The sequence below is a fragment of the Branchiostoma floridae genome, chromosome 6 (assembly GCF_000003815.2).
Source record: "Branchiostoma floridae strain S238N-H82 chromosome 6, Bfl_VNyyK, whole genome shotgun sequence".
NCBI lineage: Eukaryota > Metazoa > Chordata > Leptocardii > Amphioxiformes > Branchiostomatidae > Branchiostoma > Branchiostoma floridae.
Window position 1 is genome coordinate 19770716 of NC_049984.1, and position 11527 is coordinate 19782242.

General features: G+C 44.1%; 1 long non-coding RNA gene across 1 annotated transcript; it reads left to right on the forward strand.

Moving 5' to 3' along the window:
• The first annotated feature begins 1176 nt into the window (after positions 1–1176).
• LOC118418352 lies at positions 1177–10529 on the forward strand. Its single transcript, XR_004831443.1, has 3 exons — positions 1177–9075; positions 9455–9847; positions 10235–10529. It is a non-coding gene; the product is annotated as an uncharacterized LOC118418352 (long non-coding RNA).
• The last annotated feature ends 998 nt before the right edge of the window (positions 10530–11527 follow it).

Genomic DNA, 11527 nt, shown 5'->3' on the forward strand with positions numbered 1-11527 from the left:
GTTGTGTCAGATGAAGGGTCGAGAGACAAGGTCAAAACAAACGCTTTCAAGATGAAAAGGGCACAGCATGGTCTGTGTGACCTGTTGGACTTCGAGGTCCAACAATGATGTGAGCATCTTGTTTGGCCTAGTTACTGTATCGTATGGACAGGAACGCAGTTCGTCTGTCCGAAAGTTAACGGGCTTCATGGGCAAAAAGTAACTGCTCTTGTTCCTGTTGTTATGCTAACTCCAGCAGAAAGTAATCCTAAAAGCGAGAAGCATTTTCAAATTAGAGATCTTGCTCTGGAGGCATAAGGGCGATATACGTCGTATAGATGGCTTGACATCGCTGACTCTCCAACTCGCGGATGGCATAAAACGGATAGCGGTTTATAAGCTCGAATGCCAAGTATCGCCAGAATCAAGGCCCTCCACCAGCCTTGAGCAACAGTACCAACGATGACAGTACCACAGTTGGCGAACTTCATTTATAATATTTACATTTCTGCGTCTTAGTGGTTTCTTCCTTGAAATTTTGTACTTTCCTTTGCTCCCAACATGTTGACTAGCGGTATCTTTTCGCTAGCGGCCGCAAAGATTGACGACAGTGACGGCTCTTATCAAAGGGACCGCTTATTTAATCCTTTTCATATGCATGACAGTGCGTTTTCACGTGTAGGGTCGATGTCCCTGGTACAGGTTTTCTCATTAATTTATTGACTTGTTTTTTTTGCCATCTTACCCTAGATACAGCCAACTCAGCAGCCGTGTGAACACGGTATTCAACCAGTTTCGTTACGTGGCCACCAACATGCAGCGACGTAACAGCGTGTACGTTGGGCTTGCTGGGCTGCTCACCTACGTAAGTCCGAAACTTTTCTCCAAACTTAGTTACGGTAATGAACGGAAATTTCTTTGAGAATTATCCGTATCCATGTTTGTTTTCCACAAAATGATGTCTTTATCATTAAAGAAAAACTACAATAAAAATGGAAAAGCCTACTATACTATGGTAAATATTCCCCAACACAAAAAAAGATTATATAACAGCTACTTAGACAGCTCTAAACTATAAGTATGCCTTAGGCAAGTAAGAACTTTGGGGTATATTTACCATAGTATAGTATAGTAGTTTATAAAATGTTTTTATAAGTTTTACATAAAAACATTTTATTTTGAACACACTTTGGAATAATGGTATACCAAGAATAGTGGTTTGTTATTTACTGCATTTTTTTTGCCTGTTGCACAACACTTCCTTGATTGCCTGTTTTGAAATCTGTTACCTTTCTTGCACTTTTCTGTGTATTTGTAGTGTTGTGCCATTCCACATAACCAGCTTTTTATTTTCATTGTCTGATATTTATCAAAACTCAGAAGTACATTGCTGCTGATGTATGTACACATTTATCTGATGTATATACACATTTATCTGTCTGTGCAGGGCCTTCAGCGGGCTCCAGGTGGTACTTTCTACGTCTTCAGCCCTGAGATCCTGCAGATTGTGAGGGAGACCTACCCTAGCGGCGACGACGTCGCATGGATGCTGACGAACCGTAACAACAGGCCTACCAAGGAGGTGGGCGTGGATGACCTGTTCGAGGACAAGGGCAAGAACTAGGTCACGCCCACCTCCAGGTAGTGCAGTATACATGATACAAAGCATGTTACAAAGCAAAATAAAGTTTGGAAACTTGAACTTGTGTATTCTGTCCTCTTTCATAGTATGTACTCAACCATGTACAATAGGTGATAGAGAAATTTGAGGACGATTAACGATACAATGCCAGTCACTTGAGTTTGTTCCACAAACCTGCTCCCGATGACTTTACTTCATGAGAAAGCTCTACATAAAAATGAAAAACATAAGTCCAATGGAATAGATATGATATGGACAGTCATGTTCCTAGATATAACATAGTGCTAAATCAAAACAATCAATCATACATATGTACAAAAGGGCATTGAAAAAATGGATATGACATACACAGTACAAAAAAGATTGTTAGAGACCTTCGCGAGAATTGATTCCATCATCAACACCAGGAAGGGCACCGCTGGGCTCGATGACAACCAGATACCTCTTTCAGAGACGCGGACGAAGTCGACAAAGTCTGAGCTGCACAGCAAAAACATCTCGAATGCATACAAGATCCCCCGGACATGGCGATGTACTCCATTACAAAATACGCAACAAAGATTGCCCACCAACTTCCTTACTATATAACGGTAAGGGGGAGCAACAGTGTGGAGGGGCTTCACAAATTCCTGCCGGCGATGATTCCAGGGCCCCACTGTGCAGCCATTCGTTCAACGTCTACCTGTTGAGTGGCATCGCCAGGTGGAACACCAACAGGGAGACCAACTCTGTGCTTGGGAAGAAGGGCCGGAAGAACACCATCTACACCAACCCTCTCATCCACAGGTTGAATCGGTCCATGAGCTTGGGTTCGATGCGAGTATTGCTAATGCTATGCCTATCGTCGCCTTTCACCGGCTTGCAAAGCCATCACCCATCATCAATATATTCTCTAAAGTAAACTTGATAGCTTTCAAGCAGTTATCGACGAAAAGTTTGGTGACGGTGGCCCCGTGATGCTTGCCTATGACAATATAAATATTCTCTAGGCTGTCCGTCACATTAGAGTTCTGAAAGGCAAGGCACACATGTGGAATTTCCCAGTGCGGATGACCATTAAGCCAAATTTGGAAGGAATCGCGGAACTGATCTCAGCCAAGGAGACTGCAGAGATGCCCCAGAAACCTGTAGAAGACTTGAGTGCTAATGATGTTTTCCTCCACTCCCATCCAGATTTGGAACAGGTATGGGAACAAGCTCAGGATGACTACTACTTGGACCTGCTTGATACAGCCATGAACAAACTCCCCCAAGACATACGAGACCAGACACAAAACCAAAGCACAGCAGACATCTTGGCTATACAAACAAGACCTCAAGAACTCTCAAACCTACACAATTCGACAAAGATCTGCAAATTCTCCATACTCTATGGCGCAAATCTTACGACGGAAAACTTGGTCCAAAGGACAACTGTATCAATTTGTCTGCACATATGTGCATAAAGGCACTGTTTAAGCCACATAAGACTCTACTCACTGGTACATTAACCTTTTTCTATGTTATATACATTCAATTCAGTATAATAGTTCTTGCTTTCAAAGCACCATGTAATTGAAAATAATAGTCTACTTAAAATGATTCCTCAAATATACGATTCTTCCACGACACTTCCTCAAAAACATCTTTGGACTGTATGTTCGAGTATCAAATAGCAATATTGTGGTAATTGATACACAATCGGAAAGAGGGTATATGTGCATTAACTTCATTTTGGAAGAAACATTGCAGGTTATGGTTATCTGAAAAAGCAAATAAAACAGCTTGGGTCTATGGTCCTCAAATTCAAATTAAGAAAGACTGATGACCCTTTTTACTTCAAAGAGGACAAAGAGTTAAGAACACCCTGAAGCTGTCCGAGCAGCAAGCGGTAGTGGGGTTGACAGTTTAGAGGCCTGTAACAAGGACACAGGACAACACAATTCCCTCAACATCGAGGGGGGCACTTGGTGATAGTGGGAGGAGGGATAGTGTCCATGTTCAATCCTATTTACAGGTGTGGCTCTCTATACCTTTTCGCCTCACACAACAATACATTATACAGTACATTGTCTGAGTTTTATTTCATGCAATTACACTGAAAAAGCACAATGAAAAGGTACTTGCGTGTAAGGTCAAAGCAGCTGTTTTGTGACTATTTTTCAGTGATTAAGAAGCCTGTATATTAGATCCATACACAGAAACGGAAAAAACAAAAGTGCCCAGCAAACCTCAAACAACATGACGGACTGAAGGGAATGAAGAACTTGCTGGCAGGAAGATTGCGAAGCTACCGGCAAACAAGGTCTTTGTCAGTCACATAGTTACTGGTGGGGATAGACACTTTTCAAGGGGGCTCAATGCTGTGATGATGGAGGCAAGAGGGAAACGTACCAAACATCTGAGACTTTGTACACACGAGCAGGAGCGTAGCCAAAGCTGTCCGCAATGGAAAGTGGAGTCGACAAATGTTCCCTGGTGCAACAGCTGTCAAAAGACACAAGGTTAAGTCTAGATTTACGGAAGAGCTGCGTGTACGACTCCATACTGAACATGACAATGTTTACTGAAGATTTCATTTCATTTTTCTTTGTTTCTCAGGAAATACCTTGAGGTTGAGCATGAACGGAAGACAGGAAAGAAACTGTACACGTACGCGGGATCAACGAAAAGCCGTTCCTGCCATTGTTGGCATGAATGTCATTGGGCCATGTACGAACGAACTTTTTTTGGAATTCGGGAGAGGTTATTCCGCAAGGATAGAAGTAGATGCGGGGAAACAATGGCAAAGAGCATTTAAAACGCACGAATATGTCCAACGCACGAAGATTCTCCATCAGATGTGGCAAAGTACAGCGAGTGGTTGAGAAGCAAAGTTCACAGATTCAGGAATAAAACAAACCCTGATATTTCACTTCATTCAAAGACTCCAAACAAGCATTTAACAAGTCAACAGCTCCTGGCCAAGACAGCAGACCTCAAGCGGGCAGAGAAGAACCTACAGAAGACCATTGCTTCTGTAACAAAGAGAGGTCAAGAAGAAGGATGCCATGTAAACGAGCTTCTCTAACAAAGAGTCGTGTCGTGAAAGAAGTCGAGAAAGAAGGATGCCATGTAAACGAGCTTCTCTAACAAAGAGTCGTGTCGGGGAAGAAGTGAAGAAGGAAGGATGCCATGTGAACGAGCTTCTCTAACAAAAGAGTCGTATCGGATAAGAGGTTGTTTTAGACACTTGTCTTTCTGTTATATGTAGAACATGATGGTGTGACGGTAAGGGATGCCCTTGTCTTTTCAAAACTGGATGAGCTCGAGTACGAACCGCCGGGTGGATGCCCAGTGTGGCAAATGATTAAGTTTAACTCGTGTGAAGAGGGATGCAGCTGTTTCGCCATGCATGTTGACACTGAACCTTCCAGAACACATGAACAGTCGGGCACAAGGGGAATTCGGTAGCAGGAGTGAAGGTGGAGGGAGAGAGGGCGACAGAAGTGAAGACCGCTCCTCTATGAGAGAGGATATGGCAACGATTGCCTCCAGAATAGTGGTAAATCACATGCCGTTTTACAACAAATACTTCGAAGACTGTGTGGAACATATCACACATACATGTATTCTAAACAGGCAAAGCTAAAATCACACATTATGCCTTTAGGGATCCTAGAGAAGAACGAATCCAAACATGACGACATGATAGCCATATTAGAGGAGTACCAAAAGTATGTGCCACACGGGATAAAGATTCCATTGGAAGGTGATGGCCTGTCAAACATGCGAGGTGTAGAATCACAGGATGCAAGAGCAGATGGGGCAACTGCAGCAGACAGGCTGGAGGACCTTGAGCTTGTTACGGCAGAGTGGTATGCACGTGTGGCAGCTTTACAAGATGTATACAATGCTTATTATGACCCTAAATCAGCCAGAGAAAAGCACACACTGTTTCAACTGAGGAACCGATTTGATCGAAGGATTGTAACAATGACTCATTCAACCCAAATCGAGAGTTTCTGAACTTTGTGTCCTCTGGGTACCTTATCTTGGCAGTGATGGAGAACCTCTCAACATCCCTGTCCATACAGGCCCGCGAGGATTGACTCCTGTCAGCGTCCCTGTCCATACAGGCCCGCGAGGAGAGACTCCTGTCAGCGTCCCTGTCCATACAGGCCCGCGAGGAGAGACTCCTATAAGCATCCCTGTCCATACAGGCCCGCGAGGAGAGATTCCTATTGGCTCGATCAGCTGTAGCCCACGTTATGGCATAATTATTATTATTTTCAATCAAAGAAAAGGTCGCCTCTGAAGGACGAAAATCCAAATCTACGAAAGCAGGTCTCTCCCTCGCGGAGATCGACACAAGGACGTCGACCATCAAGATTTACCGCGACAGAGCAAAGGAAGGCATCGTCTACTTGGTTGGAAAACACCATTACACTTACGAGCCTGTTGGCCACCATTCGACGAAAGGACAACCCTTGTAACAAAGTCATTGACACATTGAACAGAAGGTCCAAACTTAGTCTGGTAACAGTGGATGGCCACGGTATGAAAAAACGAGTTCCCAAGGTACATGTACCAAAATACTAAGGAATATGAACAGAGGGTCAACCGTCAGCAACAACTGGGTCCGACGTGGTTGGAAGGAGTGTGGGGTATCCCTGAAACACGCAAACCAGCGGTTTGTGGAGCCGGAAAATGTTCGGAAGGAACGAATAATCGAATTCTTGGAACATTATCCATGTCAGGATGTACTTTGAGAAAACAATGAAGGTAAAAGATGTCAACATCATCACCAGGGACCAAATGCCTCTCCACCGCAATGTAACAGCCGCACAGTAAACGTTGACATTAAAGGAATGTCCCACCTACGTTAAAGAAAACTACATCCTGTCAAGGGAGAGAGTGTCCATCTTTACTCAAGCCTACAGCAAGACTGGCCTGACGATGCGCCCACAGTTTGTGTTCAAGGGAAGAGCACAATTCTCCAGGGTAGGCTGTAACGTCCAGGGAGTGTCTACGCACTAGAGACCTAAAGGGTCTTACAGGATGGACACCATGAAAACAACCATCAAAACCCTTCCCAACTTGAAGGCCCAGAACATATTCAGCCCAAAATAGTGGTCTATCTACATTCTGGATTACTACTCAGTCCACGTAACAGAGGAGGTAGGGCGGGATTTGCTGTTAGTGTTTATGGGTGGGGCATCCCAGGAGACGTACAAGTTAACGACACCCAACGACATCATAACCTCAATGCTACATACAGGCAGCGAGAGTCGGAGCTGATGATGCAGCAGCTTAGTGATGACTCGCTGAAGATCCTGTCTTACAAGGATGACATTATGAGGATGATTATTGACAGTTGGGCCTCCATTGACATTGGCATCTCGGCTACAAACTCAACTGCCACGCATTCGACCTCTTCCGCCAATGAGCACTCCGCCCGACCCGACCCTGGCTTATCACGTCTAGCGGAAATGAGAGAACTGGATATAAGTGAGAATGGGACTGGTGATGTCTCTCGCCACCATCCTCCACATCTTCAGGAGTTGGACTTGCTATGGACAATGGCCGATCACACCGTGGATATGACCCGCTTGCACCGTTATCATGAGCGACACGTGTCTGATCTGAACAGCATAAATTGAGAGGCCCTTGATGAACCATGGTAATATTTGTAGGTGGGTTGGGGTCAGGACGACGAATGTCAAGTTTTACAATAGGTTTCTTAGCGGCTTTTTGAGCTGCAGTGGAAATTCCGTTTTTGATATCTTCTAAATCTTATTTTCCAGGATACTGAGCACCGCTAAGTTCACCAAGAAGACACAGAACAGTGCAACTGTCAGGGTGCCTGTAACTGTACCATTGTAGTCTCCACTCCCAGCTCCTATCAGTCCAGTCCGCCGGGGTTGCAAAACTACCACCTGTCAAGCACGAGCGTATACCAGCCCAGTCCGCCAGGGTTGCAAAACTATCACCTGTCAAGCACGAGCGTATACCAGCCCAGTCCGCCGGGGTTGCAAAACTACCACCTGTCAAGCCCGAGCACATACCAGCCCAGTCCGAAAGTGGCGAAATTCCATCTCTCCAGCCAGGCACAGTATCAACCAGGTCCCGTCGCAGACCGTTATGACCGTTACCTCCATTAATTACTGATTTTGTTTACCCACAGTATCACCGATTTCCCAACTGGCAGCGCCCCTCACAAGCTTTACTTACAGAGAACTCCTGGGCACCTGCCTTGTTTCGGAGTCCTTTATACACCTGCTTTCTCATAAACGCGTTCTCCATCGTCCAGACAACCAGGACGTCGTCCGGATCCTTTCCGGTGACAGCCGAGTCCCGCATCTAAAACATAACGCTGTTACTATCTACTCCTTGTGCACAAATCACTACATCCATCTTTCAGCCGAATGGATCCGCCGAGACGAGAACGACAAGGCTGATTATTTATCTAAGACCCACGATGACTATAAGTTGAACCCCACAGTCTTCGACAGTTCTCCTCTAGATGGTGGAACCCACACGCACAAGCCACGGACGCATTCACGACCACCTGGGAACGTCTCGTAGCCACATAACGAAGTATGTTCAGGAATCGCTTCAGAACCGAGAAATGGGAGTAAAGCCCTACGGGCGATGTGTCCTCCTTGCTTAACATTCTTTTTTTATGCTACCCAGCTGTTCAAGTCCAGGCTATGAGTCGCTATTGAGGTGCTAAAAGAAGAAGAGTACGAGTTCCTCCGACAATCAGGACAGATCTACATGTTGGGTGAAGAGAGCGACGAGAAAGACAAGTCCGTCATCTGGGTGAAGCAACCTTCGTGGCCTGCACCCAGACTGACGGACATGGTCCTGAAGTGCCAGGTAGACGGACCAAAACCGGAGAAAGGACCTGGATTTCAGACAGCCTCCAAGAGACAGGACTTGGTGCCGAGATCTACAACTGGACGCCTGAGACTGACGACGGCATGGGCAATGAAAATGGACAGGTGCAGGAAAACGAGGAGTTCGTTGACAATGAAGATGGACAGGTGCAGGATGACAACGAGTTCCGTGGTTCTGAGTCAAGTTGATACAGCAGTGAAGAAAAAGATGTCAGCAGCATAAAAACACTCGTACCACTTTGTCAATGACAAAGAAATCATGGTGCTCTTTGACGGAAAAGTATGTACAATTGATAAGTGTGGTAAACCACTACTGATAACTAAAAACTCGGCCATAACGATAAAATACGAATGTCCAAACGTGCCATGTGGGAGTCCGATCATAAGCTCATGTTGGGAGCAGCATTATGTTTGAAGGGAACGTTCTCCTCCCTGATGCTATCTTATTTGCAGAACTTTCAAGACGTTTTCTGACATTGAAAATGCAATGAACCTGTAGTGCTCCGGAGAAACACATTTCTACCACGTCCAGTGGACCTACCTGCTAAAATCTGTCTGGACTACAGAGATGCCAGGGGACCTGCATGCGGCAGGGTATGTTGAAGAATGTTTTGCTAAGAGTCAAAGTGCCGGAGGACTCTATCACATTATACCTGATGTCCTCAAGAGAAAGAAAGTGAAAAAAGATACTTTTAAGACAAGTTTAAGGAGAACAATCTACAGCTAATCAAAGACGCCAATCGGGATGTAGCCTATGGATATGGTCTTTGTGCTGTACTCGAGTTCAATCAGTCCGACATGTTCCCCACTGAAGTAGAGTTTTCCAGCTGTGGTGCAGATAAGGGTACTGTGCTATTAACTAAATTTAAGGAGTGGATCAGTTCATGTTCAGACGAGGATGTGGCATTTCGCTTATTTTTATAGACAAAACCTAATACTGGCTTGGAAATGTTTATGATTTCGTCCAATTCAGGAAAAGGACCGACATGACACAGCACGAAGACACATTGGTGAAGCTCTGGAACCGGGGCATGAATAACACCTCCTCAAATGATGCAGGATGCTGCCATGCTGACTGGATTTAAAAGGAAGCAAATCAAGGCTAGTAATACTGTACCTATATTCTTTCTTTGGCACAGCTTATCATTGCATTTCAGAATGCATAGCAGAATTGTACTATCGCTGCATGTCAGTACATGCAGGATAGGAAGTTCATATTGTCAAATGATTACTTTTCAGGATTGGATATGTAAGAGGAGACAAAAAGACAAACATGGCATGCAGCACACAAGACCTAAAGTAAAGCCAAAGGTATCGAAAAGGCAGAGGTCAGGCCTTGACTGCTTCTTAAGTGACAGGATGAAAGGTATGTTTTGTATTATGTTACACTTGACTTATGTGTGTATTCGTATTCATTATGTAGAAATGTATAGTGATCACAATAAATATTTCCTCCGGCTATAACTAAGCTCAAAGTGCAGCAAGGCAATTGCCTATACCAAGTGTCCAGGCATATAGTGCTAGCTAGGAGTCCAGCCTTGTTGACTTTGGGTCAATGATAACAATGACCTAGACTTTGTTACCTGACCTGTTGGAATTGAATACACACATAGGGACTGCACGCTCTTTTCTATTAACTGTAGAAAGATTTTTACCATTGATTGTAGCTGGGCAACTGAAATTTAACTGTTATCAGTATATTGTTTACGGAAGGATGTGGGACAAGCCCCATCTTTACAGCTTTGTTCCACAGAACATCTGGTCAATACCGAGTCTGGGAACCAGGACCCACACAAACCCATACATAACGAAGGTCCACAAGATCGTCAATGAGAGGTGCAGGAAGGTTCGATACAATGCTGCACACCCAAAGGAGAAAGGTGAGAAAAAACTTTGCTTTTATACTAATCTGACTTTTTGGACAAGAGGCTATAATATTGCAAGAAATGTTCGGCATCTTTAAATCTATACAACTTTAAGTTTTTGTAAACTCCCTTTTGTTTTTCTGTTTTTTTACAGGTCATCAGTCTATGCACTACAGCTCACACAAGGTAAGCAGTTATAACATCTATGTTTTTGATGTAGCGGTATTATGGCATCCGGTAGAATTATGAGAATTGATGTTAGACTTTTTACAATATAACCCCCTTGAAGTAATGCAAGGGAAATCTCTGGTGGTCGGTTCTATTTTGCTGAAAACAATGGTAATGAGAAATACATGTAGTTTTAATATTTTGAAGCTGTATGGAAGATATGTATCACCATTCTCACCAAGATGAATATCAGAAATATTTGGGCTGTGTTGTGGAGTGGTTCAAATTTATGTGCTCATTTGGCCATTTCTTAAAATGTTTTTGTTTTCTCCTTGCAGTGAAGCAAAGCAGCGACTTTGTGACATTGTCATAGGTCTACATGTAGAAAATGTCAACCTCAATGATGAAAAAACGTATGTAGTCCGGAGGGACAATGTTTGGAAATCACTAAAAGAAAAACTGGCCAACAAAATACGATCCCTTAAAAAATGAGAAGGTCGAGTTTATTGGCGAGGAGAGCACACAGGATTTAGGAGGGCCAAGAAACGAAATGTTTCGCCTCGCCCTTCAGGGAATGTTTGAGAACAGCGGGCTTTTCGAGCCTAGCCCAGACGGCTACCTGCCCGGAAATTCCCCCGTGGCTTTGATCCAAGGGGATTTTGTAGTGGCAGGCAATGCCATGGCCATGTCTGTGGTACACTTTGGGCCCTCTCGTAGCTACTTCCATCCTGTCATTGTGGCAGCTTTGTCAGGGGAGAAGCTGCCAGACATGTCACACTTCAACCATGTCGACCCCGCCATGGCAGCGTTTGTCGAGGAGGTAAGCTTAACACAAAAAAAGTTGGAAACTTGATTTTGATCTGTATATCTCAATATATACTCTATCAATTGTTATGTACATCTTTATAATGCTTGTTTATTGCCCCTTACAATGTTATTCCATTTGTTATGATCGTATATTAAGTATTTCAGCAGTTTTGTCGTCCACTTGCCTGGTTAGCGTTGGTGAAACA